Source organism: Tachypleus tridentatus, chromosome 10 (genome assembly GCF_004210375.1).
Source record: "Tachypleus tridentatus isolate NWPU-2018 chromosome 10, ASM421037v1, whole genome shotgun sequence".
In the NCBI taxonomy this organism is placed as follows: domain Eukaryota; kingdom Metazoa; phylum Arthropoda; class Merostomata; order Xiphosura; family Limulidae; genus Tachypleus; species Tachypleus tridentatus.
In genome coordinates this window covers 152,294,730-152,313,189 of record NC_134834.1, presented here as the reverse complement: position 1 = coordinate 152,313,189, position 18,460 = coordinate 152,294,730, and positions in this window count along the sequence as shown.

Genomic DNA, 18,460 nt, shown 5'->3' with positions numbered 1-18,460 from the left:
ACATATAATAACTGTTTACCTTGCGTTGTTCAAGAAGTGATTATTCTGCAATGAATAAAAACTACCGCTAAGATTGTTTGTTAGCTTTATATTCTAATCAACAAAGATTTTAAGAACGAGATAAGCTGTTTTAAAGTTGTATTAAACGTTTGTAGCTTTTTTTAGGTCGCTGTGCTTTTCTTTTTTTATTAAGTTGCTTAATTGTCTTTAGAACGTCTGAACAGAAAATGTTTCTATTTAGAGAAGTCACAGGTGAGAAATAACCTACTAGGATATATCATAGCGTATACATATATCTATAAGATACATCACCTTTAAAAACTATGGTTGAAATTTAATATTCTGGCACCGTTACGAGCTCCCGTCAGTGACAAAACGGTATGTTCTGTGACTTACGACGCTAGAATCCGGGTTTCGATATACGTGGTGGGTAGAGCACAGATATTCCATTTTGTAGCTTTGTGCTTAATTACAAACAAGCAAAACAAGAAACGTTTCGAGCAACATTCGTTTCCAAGTCAGAAGCAAGTCTGTCGGTTAATGACAACTACAGGAACGCTTTTTTAAAGGCCACACATATATAAACACATATATACATGTGTATATATATATAAAACAAAATCAACTTCATTTGCCAGACATTTGTATATATTATGCAACCTCCATCCAAACTGAACGCAAAATAATAATAAAATCACTTAAAAAGGCTTGCGTACTTGTAAAATGACGATTCAAATGTTTTTCGTCTATAGATAGCCAGATATGACCAGGTGGTTACGACGCTTGACTCATAATCTCAGGGTCACGGGTTCGAATCTCCGTCACATCAAACATGGTCGCCCTTTCAGCCGAGGGGGGCTGACGGTCAATACCACTATTCGTTTGTAAAAGAGTAGCCCAAGAGTTAGTGGTGGATGGTGATGAATAGCAGCCTTTCCTCTAGTCTTACACTGCTAAATTAAGGACGGCGACCGCAGATAGCCTTCGTGTAGTTTTGCGCAAAATTCAAAAACAAACAACCTTTGTCTAGAGATTGGATGAGAGTAAGTAAATCCGACAAAGCGTTTTGTTTTTTAAACATGTAATTTAACAAATAGGGCTTTAAACCCATGTAAACATTCTCCTAAGGTATTTTAGCTGTAATTTTGTATAAACTTTAACTGTATGAAACCGCACAAACATGTTATGAACGTATTTGTGTTTATGTACTTCTAGTAGAAGATGGTAAAGAAAAAAGTTTTGTAGTAATCGAATATATGTCACCCTCCAGAGGACAAGATAATTAACAATCCAGAAACTGAAAAATAAAACGGTAAATATGGTATTCAACTTTATAAAGGTATTAGAAATGTTAAATACAATATGTTGACTGATTACAGTGCATCCAACAACTAATGTTTTACAGCGTGACTTTATCGATCGGCTTTGTGCGGAATATTTGCGCCAATGCATCACGGAAAGATAGCTTTTTACTTTGTATTTATGGCAAAGCAGCTAAGATTACATACCGATGTCCATAATTTTTAACTTTTAAGCACATGGAAAGCAGACAATCAGCTCCCTTCATTCCCGTTAAGGGATTGACTGTCATTATTATGTTACGCCCATTGTTTAAAGTATTGTTTGTTTGTTTTGTTTTTAAGTTTCCCTCAAACCTACACGAGGGCTACCTGTACTAGCCGTCCCTAAGTTACTAATGTAAGACTAGAGTGAAGACAGCAAGTCGTCATCACCAACCAGTAACTCTTGGGCTACTCTTTCACCAACGAATATTTACATTGACCGTGACATTATAATGCCCCGATGCTGAAGAGGCTAGCATGTTTGGTGTGACGAGGATTCGAACCCACGACCCTCTTATTACGAGACGAGCGCCCTAACCATCTGGTCATGCCGGATAGTTTAAAGTAAGGAGAATACATTTGTATTTTCACATAATTTAGAACCCAACTTCTTAGTACAGAAATCTATAGCTCAACCCATTCCAACCCACGCTCTTGGTTTTTATTTAGTTTAACCCCCTCAGCTACAAATCTGAAGATTTATGAAGGTAAAAACCGGGGTCCAATAATGTGTAGCTTTGTGCTTAGCAGCAAACAAACGTATTTTTAATTTCTATTGTTGCATATTAGTGTATAAAAGATATGTTAATACTAGAAATAAACGAAAGTTAGTTTCGGTTTGTATTTTATTGAACAATCTTGAAGAAGCTGCAAAGCGAAACTTTAAATTTACAGATAAATAAAAACATCATTTTGGTGTCATAAGGTCGTTTATTTCTAGTATATTTAACCTGTATTTTGTATTTCTCATAAACCACATGTTGAGATTAACATAGACTTACAGTAAACAGAAAACCTTTAATCCATTTTTAACACTTCTATACACAGTGAGTAAAATTACGAACAAAACAATTATCACATTTTATCCAACATAGAGATAATACCGAATCGTTTTAGTTTACATTTGTCTTCGCTATAAACTGCTTACGAACATATGCCAACCAAACTATCAAATGTTTACTGGACCGTTAACAAAACTTAATGTATTTAATTGACACATTATAAGACTCGATATAAGCTGGTATTTCAGATGTTAAAAATATAATATTGAACATGCTCTCTCGCTGTCTGTTTATCTCATATCAATTCATTTACTTGTAGTGACAAAGTCATTGTAGTCCACGCAAGCACACCAACCTGTTCGTTAACTGAAACACTACGGATTTATTTAACATCCTACTCTACATTAAGGGTAGCTGCACTTCCGCATAGTTCAGTTAATTAATTAAAGTAAGGTTTCACGCACTTTCGAGCGTGTCAATTACTAACTCACACATACTGACTTTCAGTGGAACGCAGCATATCTTCTTTGATCGAAATCAATTCAAATTTTTATGTGATTATTCTGTAAACCGGAGAGAAATGCGGACAAAAATATAGAAATTGAAAGAGCGATTAAAAAAGAGAAAAAAAAGGGGAAAGGAATAACGAAAATAACAACATTCGAAAACAAATATAGAAAGACAGATAATGAAATGGACAAAGTTGAAGTGATTAATTAACAGAAAAAAATGTATAAGAAAAAGGAGAGATTGAAAGACAGAAAACAAACGAAAAAGTGAAAAATATATAAAAGCAAAGACAGCCATAATGATCGAAAAAGAATTTAAAGAAACAGATAGAGAGAAAGGGGGCCATTAAGGTATGAAAAATAATAATTGTAATGATATAAATAAGAAGGGTGTGTGTGTGTTTTCTTATAGCAACTACATCGGGCTATCTGCTCAGCCCACCGTGGGGAATCGAATCCCTAATTTTAGCGTTGTGAATCCGTAGACTTACCGCTGTACAAGCGGGGGGTGAATAAGAAGAGAAACACGAAGAGTAGAAAATAAAGGAACAACTAACAGTTAGACTGAGAGACAGACTAACAGAAAACATTATATAGAAAGTTACAGGAACAGAAGAACAGAAATATGATGTCAAAAATACACCCTAAAATATTTATACATAGAATAGGCTTAGTACGAAACGTCATGGATAGATAATATCCTTCGAACCCATACAAATGGTTACGTGTGATGAGGTTTCACAGAACCCTTACCCACAGCCACATGTAATGAAGCTTCACAGAACTCTTACAAACAGTCACAAGTAATAACTGTTTGTTTGTTTTGGAATTTCGCACAAAGCTACTCGAGGGCTATCTGTGCTAGCCGTCCCTAATTTAGCAGTGTAAGACTACAGGGAAGGCAGCTAGTCATCACCACCCACCGCCAACTCTTGGGCTACTCTTTTACCAACGAATAGTGGGATTGACCGTCACATTATACACCCCCACGGCTGGGAGGGCGAGCATGTTTAGCGCGACGCGAGCGCGAACCCGCGACCCTCGGATTACGAGTCGCACGCCTTACGCGCTCGGCCATGCCAGGTCCACAAGTAATAAAGTCTTAGAAACAACCACAAGTAATAAAGTTTTACAACACTCTTACAAACAGCCACAAGTAACAAAGCTTCACAGAATTCTTACGAACAGCCACAAGTGATAAGACTTCACATTTTAAAATTATTGAACCTCGTTCAGGAACTCAACTGTTACCTTTAAGTTGGTATTTTCTGTCAATAGTAGAAATACCAAGGTTGTCTACCGCCATCCCTCATTTTGAACTACTGAGCAGAAGGAATGTAGACAGTCAGAAAAACGTACACATAGCTTAAAATGCAAATATATGTATATATATAGTGTGTGTGTGTGGAATTGCACTGGTTCAAACCCAGCTCGTAAGCTTCGAAATACAGAGTTCTAACCAGAGACAACCAGCGCCTCTTTAACTGTTGGTGTGGAAAACACTATTCTAAAGTTTTAAAAAATATCAAAAACTTGTTCTTTCATTTGTAGGTGTGTAAAGCATTTGCTGCTTAGAACAAAAACTACTTACGTCTAACGACATAATGAATACACCTTACCAAGCAACATATTAAGATTAAACTAATACGTAAAAGGAATGGCTGAAGATATAAAAAGAAAGGTATCAGTGTGAAGCGTTGAGAAGAAGCTATAACTATATAAGTGTCTCTTGCTGTAGGAAGATATGCTTTTTATAATACCATTGTTACAGATATTCATCTGATATTATGTAATACTAAGTTCATCGTCCAGAAACTTGTTACTTAGACTAAAGAAACTTTATTTAACTCACGTGCTACTTAGATTGAAGAAAAGATTATTCGAGGCGATAGGACATACTGAAGCTTTATGTGTGTTTTATCGCTTTCAGTAAATATTAAGAATTGACATAAATCTCGAAATGTTAAAAAAATATTGCTTTATCAATATTAGAAAAATATGTTAATGATTAACTGATACAAATACGGGAATTACAAACAATGAGCAACTGTAATAAAATAATCAACTTATCATTAGTACAATATATTATTGCAGAAGAAACGAATGAAAAGCCAGTAAGTTGCACAATGTTCTAATATTTTATTTTTAATTTAAACGGAACCGTTGCTACAGGATTGAGTTATCACGTAGTGGAAGGTTCGATCCTTACTGTGGTAACAGAAGCTACGGGGTCCAGATATCACGTACTAGGAGGATAATTAATTACTGCAGTAGCAAAGGTTACAAGATCAAGTTATCACGATTTTGAAAGAATCATTCGTTACTATGGTAGCAGTTGCTACGTGATCGAGTTATCACGTGCCTACTACCATTGAAAGCGTACCTCGGATTTACAATTAAATACAAATAAAAATGTTACAATTTACGTTCCTTAAAAATTTATGTAGCATACAATTTGGGCAAATACTACATAAATACAAATGAAAATATTACCACGGTCAATCATTTAACCTTACACAAATACCAGTTTACATACATATTATAGCCAAGTATGACAGCTATAGTGTCCCTGCGTGATATAAGTTTCTCAAGTCAGCAAGGTCGTTTACATGGAAAATATAATTAAGTTTATAAAATTTATTTCAGCCCTCGTATTGCTGCGTGCTATAAACCATACATTCCTATGAAGCTTGCAAATATTTGAATTACATATTTTTCTGGCTGAGTTCACCTGTTCACTTATCATGCGTATTTACTGTTTATATGTTTGGTTGTTTGTCTGTTTTTTGAATTTCACGCAAAGCTACAAGAGGGCTATCTGCGCTAGCAGTTTCTAATTTAACAGTGTAAGACTAGAGAAAAGGCAGCTAGTCATCACCACCCACTGCCAACTCTTGGGCTACTCTTTCACCAACGAATAGTGGAATTGACAGTAACGTTATAACGCCCCTACGGCTGAACAGGCTAACATGTTTGGTGTGACGGAAATTCGAACCCGCGACCCTGAGTTTACGAGTCGGGTGCCTTAACCACCTGGCCATACCCGGGCCCCATACGTAATAAAGTAATCTCTCTTTCTATTCTTCAACTCTAATGTCATAATATTTTTCAATGTGACACATTGGTATCAACACTGAAAACTGACCTGTGTACTGGAAACTCCTGTGTATCATGCAACTAATAATAATATTTCTTACCCGTGAAAGTCGAATAAACCTGAGGAAAACATATAGCAAACAGGTGATTAAAGATAGAATTCACAGAGAGGTTAAGACTGCGCATGGTACTGACAAAGATATTTAAAGAATAATATACTACACATATAGAAAACAAGTAAAAAGAATAACGTAGAACGGAAGGCCTGTTGGACATGCATATAGAAAACAAGTAACAAGAATAACGTAGAACAGAAGGCCTGTTGGACATGCATATAGAAAACAAGTAACAAGAATAACGTAGAACGGAAGGCCTGTTGGACATGCATATAGAAAACAAGTAACAAGAATAACGTAGAACGGAAGGCCTATTGGACACACATACAGAAAACAAGTAACAAGAATAACGTAGAACAGAAGGCCTGTTGGACATGCACATAGAAAACAAGTAACAAGTATAACGTAGAACGGAAGGCCTGTTGGACATGCATATAGAAAACAAGTAACAAGAATAACGTAGAACGGAAGGCCTGTTGGACATGCATATAGAAAACAAGTAACAAGAATAACGTAAAACGGAAGGCCTGTTGGACATGCATATAGAAAACAAGTAACAAGAATAACGTAGAACGGAAGGCCTATTGGACACACATACAGAAAACAAGTAACAAGAATAACGTAGAACGGAAGGCCTGTTGGACATGCATATAGAAAACAAGTAACAAGAATAACGTAGAATGGAAGGCCTGTTGGACATGCATATAGAAAACAAGTAACAAGAATAACGTAGAACGGAAGGCCTATTGGACACACATACAGAAAACAAGTAACAAGAATAACATTGAACAGAAGGCCTGTTGGACATGCATATAGAAAACAATAACAAGAATAACATTGAATAGAAGGGCTTTTGGACAGTGACTCGTGGGAGATATAAAAAAACGCTAATTTTCCCCTCTTTTGATATTTGAATCTGCGATGCAAAAAATAATAGGAGTGTGAAAAAACGCATTTACAGTTAACGTAATTTTATTACAAATTTCAGGTCTATTGGTTTCTCATGTGTCGTCAGATTTCTGCGTTTGAAACGTAGCATAGTATGACTTAGAGGATGGTCTATATATAACAAATAATAAATAGTATAACGTAGAACCTACAAAACTACATGATATTGTAAAAACAACATACTGTGTATATAACGTAGGAAGGCAGCGTATGGCCAAAAGGTTTAACGCACGTATAACACGTAATGAATAACACAACATATAACCTGAAGAGCTACATAATATATAAAAAAAAAAAGCTTAGTTACTTTACTATATTGTGGGAATTATTATTATTGTAGATTGCGTTTTAAATTTAGACGATTGTATTACTGTTTGGTGAGGAAGAGATTTAATGTCACGTGATAACATGTGACTTTTTTTTTTTTCTGGAATTTTCCCCCAGAGTTCTAGAACAATTTGAACCGTATGAAACATGAGCTAGATTAAAGTAAACGACTGATTACTGAGTTAGCATGTTTGTTTATCAGTTTCTTTGTAACTGTCAGCTAGTGAGAAAGAAAGTTACTTATTCTGGTTTCGTAAATTTAAAGTTGTTGTTTTTTTACGAAAAAGTGCAAGAGATACAAGAATATGTCGCACAAATAAAATAATTTAAGATAAGATTATGACGGTCGGTGAACATTAGCTACAAAAAAGTTTGAGCCTTTTACGGTTTGAGGTTAAATAAATAAAACGTTTCTGTCATCATTATGTAAGCCGGACTTTGTATTATTTAGTTAACGATTAATGAAAGAAAACAACTCTCGAACAATAGAATCATTTTCTGTGGGGCAAACGGTTTGTGATTGATTTTGTGTGTGACTGTATGTGAGTTATATAACGCGTTTAATGATGCAACGTATAATCTGCATAGAATAATCTATAATAACACTCTTGTTATATGCATAATTTTACAAATAATATTGCATATCATCTACCTTACATTGTACCTAGCACAACATATTGTTGTGTGTTTGACTGTGACTGTGTGGGTATTTGGGTATTGATGTTGTTAAATACCCAGGAGGGTCAGGTACATTTGACCTCTTCCTCCCTCCCGAACGATTATAGCGTCTGTCTTTAGGGTTTTTTTTTTTTTTGTTTTTTTTTTAAAGCTTTGGGCCAGAGTAAAAGTATAACATCATACTCAGGTCCATTTCAGGGCTCAGTCCATGCATGGACGAACAAGAAGTTTTTTTTTTTTTTTTTTTCCATTTAATTTTTTTTTTTTTTTGTATTTTCATATATATATATTTTTTTTTGTATTTTTTCTCCTTTTTCTCGATTGAGAGAATGCTACTACTACTTGTAACACAAACACTCACACAGAAAAGAAAGTAATAATAATTATTATTATTCAATACTTGAATAATAATTCAAAAAGAGAAGAGAAAAAATAATAATAATAATAATGATTAAAAAAAGAAAATAATAATTATAAAAATAAAAAGAAACAAGGACTAAGTGTCTAGTGGATAGTGGCCAGCTTGTGTTACATTTCTTAAATATATGTTAAAAGGGGAGAGGTATTTAGGACCATTTACATCATGTACGTGATATCTGTCGAGATCACACATTAAGTCATTTTTGTGCCAATTCTTATTGAAATATTTTAGAGAATTATGCAAGAGTCTTTCAGCTATTGTATCTATGTTTGCATACTTGTGCATGAATGTGGTTGAGGTGCTACGTGGTACTTTGTATGCTGAAGTTAGTACAGAATTTTGTATACGTTGAAGTTTCTGTACATGTGTGGGTGCTATGTTAATCCAGGCAGGTGATGCATATTCTATTGTTGGTCTAATGTACGTTTTGTAGATTTTAAGTATGTTGTCTGGTGATGTTCCTTGGATTTTACCTGAAAGACTTCTTGCATAGTTTGCTCTTTTCCAGATTCTTATCAGTACATTTTTAATATGTGGTAGCCACGTTAATTTTGAGTCATAGGTTAGACCTAGAAATTTAGCAGAAGTAGCAGTCAGTAAAAGTGATCCATTCATATAGAGTTTTGGTGGATCTTTTTTTCAGCTTATTCAGTCTGCTGAATACTATGACTTGGGTTTTTGGAATATTAATTTTGATTCTGTATTTCTGGCAGTATTCTTCGATGTTATTTAGGACTGGTTGTAGGTTCGTTGCTGCTATTGACGGAGTGGGGCACTTTTCCAGACTGCTACATCGTCAGCGAACTGTGATGCATAACCTAAATTTAGGTCCGACAGAGGCATATTACTCACGTACATGATAAATAATATAGGGCTAACAACCCCTCCTGCGGGACTCCTGCTTCGGGTGAAAAGGACCCTGAGTGGGCCCCATTTACATTTACTTTACACATTCTGTTATCCAGGAAGTTGGACAGCCAGCGAATAGTTTCCTGGGGTAATGCCATTTCAAGCAATCTATGTCTTAAGCCGTTATGCCACACTGTGTCAAATGCTTTCTCAATGTCGAGAAAGCAAGCTACAGTGCATTCTTTTTTGTTGAAGCTGTCGGTAATTGATTCTGTAAGTCGAATCAGGTGGTCTGTAGTTTGGCGGTTTTCGAAATCCGTTTTGAATTTCTGGTAATTTTGAATTTTCTTCTAAGTAAACTGACAGACGATTACTAATTATCCTCTCTAATACTTTGCCAATACAACTGGTTAAGCTAATCGGGGTAGTTGTTTGGTTTATTCGCTGGCTTTCCTTCTTTCTGGAACATTAATACTATTGCTTCCTTCCAAGAAACGGGGATATATCCAGCTGATAGTGAGAGATTAAATAACGCTGTTAGGTGTTCATATAATCTCTGAGTGCCTTGTTTTAGGAGGATAGCTTGAATACCATCTTCTCCAGGAGCTTTGTTTTTTGTGTTTTTAATAGCAGTTACTACTTCTGTAACAGTGATATGTTTTACCAGTTGATGAGTGCTCCAGTCTTTTGTTTTTTCTTGGTGTGTAATAGTGTTGACTGGAAATTTAGGTGTAAAATGCTTCTATTTTGGTCAATAAAGTTTGTGACTGTATTATAAAAGTATCTGTTCATGTCTGGTTCATGATGTGTTTTGAACGTGTTTTCTAGGTGTTTTTTAAATATCTCGGCTTTTTCTGTGTTAGTGTATGCTGTTTCTCCATCCAGTTCCAGTGGTGGATATACTGTGTTTGTTGTTCCTGTGTTTGTAAATCTTTTCAAATGTGTCCAGAATTGTTTAGGATCAGTTTTATGATTTAGATCGGAACAGAAGGTGTCCCAGTTTTCTTGTTTCTGTTGTCTGATTAAGTTTCGTATTTTATTCCTTATTGTGTTTATCTGAGTTTTAAGTGTGGGGTTGCGATTTTGAATGTACTGTCTGCGGAGTATACGTCTGTTTTAATTAAGTGTATTATATCTTTATGTGGTTGCCATGAATGAGTTGTTGTGAAGTGTTTTGTTTCGGTATCGAACTGTTGGCTGCATGTTTTAGACACTCAGAGATGATATGACAGTATGCATCTATATCTGATGCGTCCGCGGCAATATGTAGTACTTCTGGAGGTAAGGTTTCATTTAATATAGTTTGGAAAACTGGCCAATTAGCTTTTGTAGTTCAGTTGGTCTCTCACTATGATTTTATTTAAGTGGGGGTGAGATTGAATATACACCAAACTGGAAGGTGGTCACTATCTATATCGTGACCAACATGAAAATTTACGAATTTGCGACTCATATTTGACGAACACAGGCATAGGTCCAGTATTTCACTGGTGCCATGTGCGTACGAGATATGTGTCGGTGTTGCATCGTTTAATAAAGTCATGTTTGATTCGTCCAGAAATTGATAAAGTAATTTGCCATTTGCGTTTGAGCAACGACAGTTGAATGCTATATGTTTACTGTTTAGGTCGCCGATAATAATAAGATTACAGTTGCTATTATACAATATATTCAATAGATTTACATCTAACACGGTACTAGGCGAGCAGTAGATGCCCGCCACAGTAACGTCTGTCTGATTTTGCGTTTTACATTAATAACTATAGATTCATTACTGGAAGGGATAGTAAGTTCCTGAACTATAAGTTCAGTCTTATACAATAATAAAAGACCTCTGTTTGGATCTCTATTATCCTTCCTGTCATGTCTAATAGTAGAGTAGCCGTTTAATTTAAATCTATGGTAGTTATATAGAAGAGTTTCACTAATTATGATTACATCAGGTTTTATGGAGCTTGTTGTATCTTCAATCTCATGTTTCTTGGAAGCAAGAGCACCCTGGATATTGATGTGTAGAACTGTGAAGTTATCCATGTCTAGTAGAGTTTATGATGGAGGTTAAAATTTGCGGCAAGAACTTGTGTATGTTTTTCAATATGATTTTAACAATTATGTCTGTGAGACTGTTGGTGTTTGTGGGATTTGTATATTCTGCCATTATTTCCGAGAAGGTGGAAGTTATGGCAGATGTCAATGTTGTTTCAATTGTTGTTGGTTGTGTATTTTGAGGTGGTTTTGGTATTTCCTCGTCACTTGGTAATGGTTTTTTCCTGTCGGGATGATGAATTTTTAACCACTGCAGCGTATGTGTTTGTCTGTGTAGTTGTACTTTGTGGTGCTGGAGTGGTAGGTGTGGGTTCCTTAATTGTTCGTGGTGGTGGCGGCTTGTTCATGTTGGGATTTTTAATTTCGTATAAGTGTGTTTTTATGGATTTATATTTCTGGCAACCTTTATAATTTGCCGTGTGTTCTTCCCCACAATTGCAGCATTTGGGTTTGGGGTTCTGTTTTGTACAATGTGTAATGTGGTGATTCTCCCCACAGCCCACACAACGCGCATTTGCTTTGTTGTGTGTTGTGTTATTGGTTTTCTTTAATTTAAATGTTTGCGCTATTGTTTCACTAGAGGGAGTTTTCACGTTACTTGATGAGATTGGCTTAATAAATAGAAACTTTTTTGAAAGTTTGGGAAATTATATAAAAATTACGAAAAAACGTAAGTTACACAACAGTTTATGATTGCTTAATTACTGAGTTAGCGAATTTGTTAGCATTCTTGTGAATTGTTTTACATTGAAATAAACAATCATAAGATAGCGTGACTTAAATATACCAGAGACGTTAGCAATTAAGTGAAATTTAATTCTGACTACTGTAAACTTATATCTATAAACGAAAATTAATTAAAGTTACTTGTAAAACTTGTATTCAAAGAAATAAAACACTTTCGTTATCATTATGTGGACTGAACTTTACACTCCCTCTTTTTTTTTACTAAATAATTCAGCAGAACTTGAAAACAATAGACGAATGTAACAACACGGGTTTCAGAAATGTTTCTGTTTTGGTAACGTAGTACAAAATCAAATCTGGCCATTAACATGATGATATGTACTCTAAATAAAACTGGAATTTAGGAAAAATTATAAAAATGTTTGAAGAAAAACAAGTAAAATGAGAATAAAAATTTAAAAATATCAAGAAGAAAGGAACAAAATATAAAAATAAAGTAAAAAAATAAAATTAATAATTTAAAAAGAAAGAAAAGAAGTTAAGAGAGAAATTACAAGAAATATATTATTCATTCATCTTGGATATTGATAACAGTAATTAACTAAAGCAAACCTGTTTCAAGTCCATCATGAGGTAGGTATGTGTTGCATACATGTTGGTGGTTCGTGAATACAGATGCTATACACACAAAAACTGCTTTATGGTGTAATATAGTTCAATCACTACAGTTCTACCCTCTTCGTTAGAGAATCTACTATTCAAGTGGACCACGCGTCACTGAAATGTCTTGTGAAATTCATCAAACTGAATGATGAGTGTATGTTGGATAACAACAGTAATAAAGTATGAATTTGTTGCACGTAACAAATGACTGTTTCTCCAGTTGATGAAAGCCTATCTATTTATTGAATATCCAGGTTCTTGGATTTTATGTTGTGGAATCATACTGGAAGTAGTGATTCCAGTGGTGTACAGACTTCTGAAATGTGAATGGAAGTTTAGGAGTTTCTGGAATAATAAATGAACAACCCAAATCTAGCACAAATGCTAGTTACATCAAGTGAAACATCACAATCACAGGTCTAAAATGTGGTACAGATGTACATAACCTGTGACACTTACACAATAGTAGAATGATATGCTGTTATAGTGGTGGTACTGAAACTGGAGATGCAAAACGTTTAGATTTGAGGTTCATTCATCTTTATATGATGTAGAAAGTGAAAATAGTCACGGTGTTTATCATACTAGTATCAATGTATAAAATCAGTGTTTTCTTATTGCATTGAGTTCAACATGTTAAGAAATGGCCCAAGTGCTATAATTTTGCATTACTGAGAGAAATTTGCCACAATAATAAAAACTCCTGCAAAGGTTACCCTTTGCAGTGCATGGTCCAAGAGATTCCTAATCTGAAAAGAGTAAATATTACTTTCTAGTCATATTAATTACTTCGCTGAATAGTCTGAAGCTATCTATTGATTGAGATATTATTACATTATATCATTGATGTGATGGCTGAATAGAAGGCAACATGATTTGAACAATTAGATAACTCCACAGTGAACAAGGAACTAGTTGTTTGTCAAGTAGTGCAAGGTATTGGGTGTGCCATCTGCAGTTTGATAATCTAGTAGATTTACTAATGTACATCATCAATTGTATGTTTTGAGAGTTTGTGAATTTCAACTAAACAGACTGAGATGAGCTTCTGGCTTATGTAATGACCAGGTATTATGTAACATTGGAAAAATCAACTGGTTGTTTGTCAAAATTTGTGACACTTGGCTTAGAAATATAGTTAATAGTGAATGTCATTCCTGGTCTACCTCCCAGTGCAGGTGTGTTACAGTGTGAACAAAGATATTTAGTGGTTGAGGCCTGCATTAGTACTCATGAATTTTGAGGTCAATGGTTGAATCAAGCTGTCTTGTAGAAGACGAGATGTTACAGCAATACAGTGAAAAAATGAAATTTGGAACTTTAGTACATGACCCACAAAGGCTCTGTTCTGGCTAAACTGGTTCTTATCTTATTTTAAGTCCTAAGACTAATTTAAATGATGAACATTGCAGGATGTTTATACGAGAATCAACTTGAACAAACTTGTGAGTAAGCAAAAACAAATTCAAAATTTACAGAACAAATATATATATAAAGGCTTTCTGTATAGCTTCTACAGTTACAGTGAAAAGATTGTGATCTTGACTAGAAACAAATAATGTTACATAAGTCACAAATTAAAAGTACTTGTTTTGCCAATTTCGCCTGTATTTATTCTTCCTAAGGTACCAGATATGGCGAGTTCGCGAATCCATAGATTTTGGAGTAATATGGTTGATAGTTCGTATGCTAGGAGTACTGGTTGTCAATGACAGTATACGTGACATTACTATTGATTAACGTATTCAGTTTGTGTTACAAGTATGTAGTAGTGCACGTGTAGTGAAACCGAAGAATATTCATTCAAGCTGAAGCGGAGTTCTTACTGAAAATTCGTTTCGGCTGAAACTTGCTTGCAATTATACATTTTGTGATGACTGGATAGAAACACTTAGGAAGTTGTACATTAACATATTACGTGGTTATTGTGCACAATTATCGGAAGATAAAATTTAGGTTGCCAAAATTACCATACAATCTGTCATGTGTCATAAGTATTCATAAATCCATATATAATTGTATGACGCAGAGTGATGTTGGACATGTATTTATTACATTGTGTATGAATATTTCATGTATGCTGTATTATGTGCATGAATATAGTACAAAGGGACATAATATTAAGATGTCGAGATATGTGGTTTCTAGTTTGTGTCATGCCAAGAGAAAACGCAGAGTATCCGATGTTTTCATTGGTCCTCGCGAGAGAATGATTAATTTAGAACTAAATTATTCGAGAGATCGTAGGTTTGCCATTGATAAAATGAAAATATTTGTTAGCTTACACAACATTAAGAAAACAGGTGTAACTTGATCTTTACAGTGATGGTAATTATGAAGGTATTCAGTTGAACAGAATTTAAATATTCTTAACAAAGTCAAATTATTTATAAAAAAACAAAGTTACTATGAACATCATAAGTGTCGCTAGTTTTGATATAATCTGTTCAATTGTTCAAAACGAAACATTCACAAATGTACACACTTTCACTGAACGTTTTCTTAGCACTTATATTCAGCATAAGTTTCAAACTCATCAAACGTAAACGAGAGCTTTGACTGCATAGATTGAGATAAGTGTTTGACACCAGGGTAGTTTTGTATTGAGTTCCGTTAAGTTGTACTAATCTGTATGAGGAGCAAAGTCGTACAGAAACATTTTCAAAAGTCGTAAATTGTACGAATTACATCCAGTGCCATTCAAGCAAAACCATAACATACACAATTCTAGAAAAGCCCTCAAAGGGTTATAAAATGTCAAACACACTAGATCAACAGCAAAACGCTCATAGGAAGACCACTGTTATAGTATATTATACCAAAGTCTTCACCTCTACAAATTCAACACCAGACAACAGAGGCTATTATAATTTCTTGGAAACTAGTCGCTTGTCAATATCGCTGTCATACCCAAGCAAGAAAGTAGATTGAAACTTGAAGAATTTCTCAATATAAATAGCATTAATTAATGGATCAGAGCCAATAATATTAGTCCGGGATGAATCGAGAGCTCCGAAACAAAGTGCTAGGGTTGTATGTTCGTATTTTTTTTTATTTTTGCGCAAAACTACACGAGGGATATCTGCGCTAGCCGTCCCTAATTTAGCAGTGTAAGAGTAGAGGGAAAACAACTAGTCATCATCACCCACCGCCAACTCTTGGGCTATTCTTTTTACAACGAATAGTGAGATTGACCTTCTCATTTTAATGCACCCATGACTGAAAGGATGAGTATGTTTAATGTGACGGGGATTCGAATCCGCAACCCTCAAATTACGAATCGAACGCCCTAACCGCCTAACCATACCGGGCCAAAGTACTAGGAAGAAACTAAAGAAAATATAAAATGAGAAACTTCAACAAGCAATAAATGAACAGAGATACAGTAATATCCAGCTACCCCTAAACAGCTTACCTTCAGAGATACAATAATATATAGTTCCTAATAAGTTTACAAATCACCTTCTATTACTTGTTTACTCATAGCCTTAAAAATATATAATATGAAACCACTGAAAAAAAGTAAGAATTTTATAGGGCCCGGCATGGCCAGGTGGGTTAAGGCGTTCGGCTCGTAATCTGAGGGTTGCGGATTTGAATCCCCGTCACATTAAACATACTTATCCTTTCAGTCATGGGTGCATTAAAATGAGAAGGTCAATTTCACTATTCGTTGTAAAAAGAATAGCCCAAGAGTTGGCGGTGGGTGATGACGACTAGTTGTTTTCCCTCTACTCTTACACTGCTAACTTAATGGGATTGACCGTCATATTATAACGTCTTTACGGCTGAAAGGCCGAGCATGTTTGGTGTGACAGGGATTCGAACACTTGATCCTCAGATTGCGCGTTGAGCACCCTAACCATCTGGCCTCGTCAGGCCCTATTATATTAAGAACATTTTTATTTAAATTTTTTTAAAGTATGAGTTAAAAAAGTTCGATTTTGCACATGATTTAATCAGACACTTAGTTTTATTTCTAGAAGCCGTATGACGATGTAGAATTGACTATGTAATCTTATAAACTTATTTATTTTATTTTATTTTATTTCTGGGAAAATGTAATTGTGTTATACTTGATAAATCATCTAAATGCATACTTTAAAGTTGTTAAAGAATTTCGGAGATTTTTTATTTAGAAATTATCCTAAATAAAAACGTCTTTTAATTTTTCGAGTGTGTGTTTTCTCATAACAAAGCCACATCGAGCTATCTGCTGAGCCCACCGATGGGAATCGAACACCTGATTTTAGAGCGGCACGTCTGTAGATTTACCGCTGTACTTGCGTGGGGTTTAATTTGTTGAAGTTATATGATAGTACTATATTTCTTACATGACCTAGATAGATATTTATTTTGACTTTTCGAGATATGTTTGATGTTGCAAATGGTAAATTTTCTACATATGCATTTATTTTCAGTTAACGAGATAAGTTAGTTCTACGTATTGCTCTGATTTTCTAAATATACAATTGTTTAAAATTCTCAATATAAAATCATTTTTTCTTTGGTACATGAGTTAAATACACTCTTATTCAGAGTTACTGATGTAATTTGATGATGTTTCGTTTTGTAAATAATCTAAATATTGTTTTATTTAAAAATTTTCGGGGTAATTTAAAGTTAATATATTTGGTTCGTGATCTTAAACTATTTACTTTAAATTATTGAGTTAATTTGGTAATATGATGTGTAATTAATGGCCAAAATTACTTATTCAAATTTCTCGAGGTAATCTAGTGATGTTATACTTCGTACACAGTCGAAACATTCATTTAATTATATCTTGAGCAACTACGATAGTGTTATATTTGCTACATTATCTTATGACTCATTTATTTTTATTTTTCAATGTGTTCTGATGATGTATTTAGTGCGTGAATATTATATATACCTACCTAATCACAAACTTATTTTAATTCTTTTAGTTAATTTAAAGTCATTATTAATTTGGATAAATGATCTAAATATGTTTTTCTAACTTTACGGGGAACTTTTTTGATGGAATAAATTGTTTATTTAAATTATTCAAGGTAAAGTTAATTGCTTTTTTTTAATTTCGCACAAAGCTACTCGAGGGCTATCTGTGCTAGCCGTCCCTAATTTAGCAGTATAAGACTAGAGGGAAGGCAGCTAGTCATCACCACCCACCGCCAACTCTTGGGCTACTCTTTTACCAAAGAATAGTAGGATTGACCGTCACATTATAACGCTCTCACGGCTGAAAGGGCGACCATGTTTGGCGCGACCGGGATACGAACCCGCGACCCTCAGATTACGAGACGCACGCTTTAACACGCTTGGCCATGCCGGAGGAAAAGTTAATATTTTTCTGTTTAAGATATAACGAGTGAATGATGACATAAATTTGTTTGATGATCTAAAAATACACTTAATTTATCGTACAAGATAAAATGACTTTTATTTTTATATGTGCTTAAATACACATTTTATTTCTCAAAATATATCAATTTTTTAAGATACATGATTTAATTTGCACTTATTTATGTTTCAAAATTTCAAGTTATATTTGTTAAATGAACAAAATACGAATTTATTCTAATTTCAAGATCTATTTTTCTTATATTAAATTTGTTATATGATGTAAATATAAATTTACTTGGATTTTTTCTAAATATTTCTTTATTCTAAATGTAGTATAATTTTTACTTAGGTACTTCTCTCCCCCCCCCCCCCAGTGGACACAGCAGATATACTGATGTGGTTTTTTGCTATAAGACATCGCACGCACACACACACGCTTCTCTTCATTTCT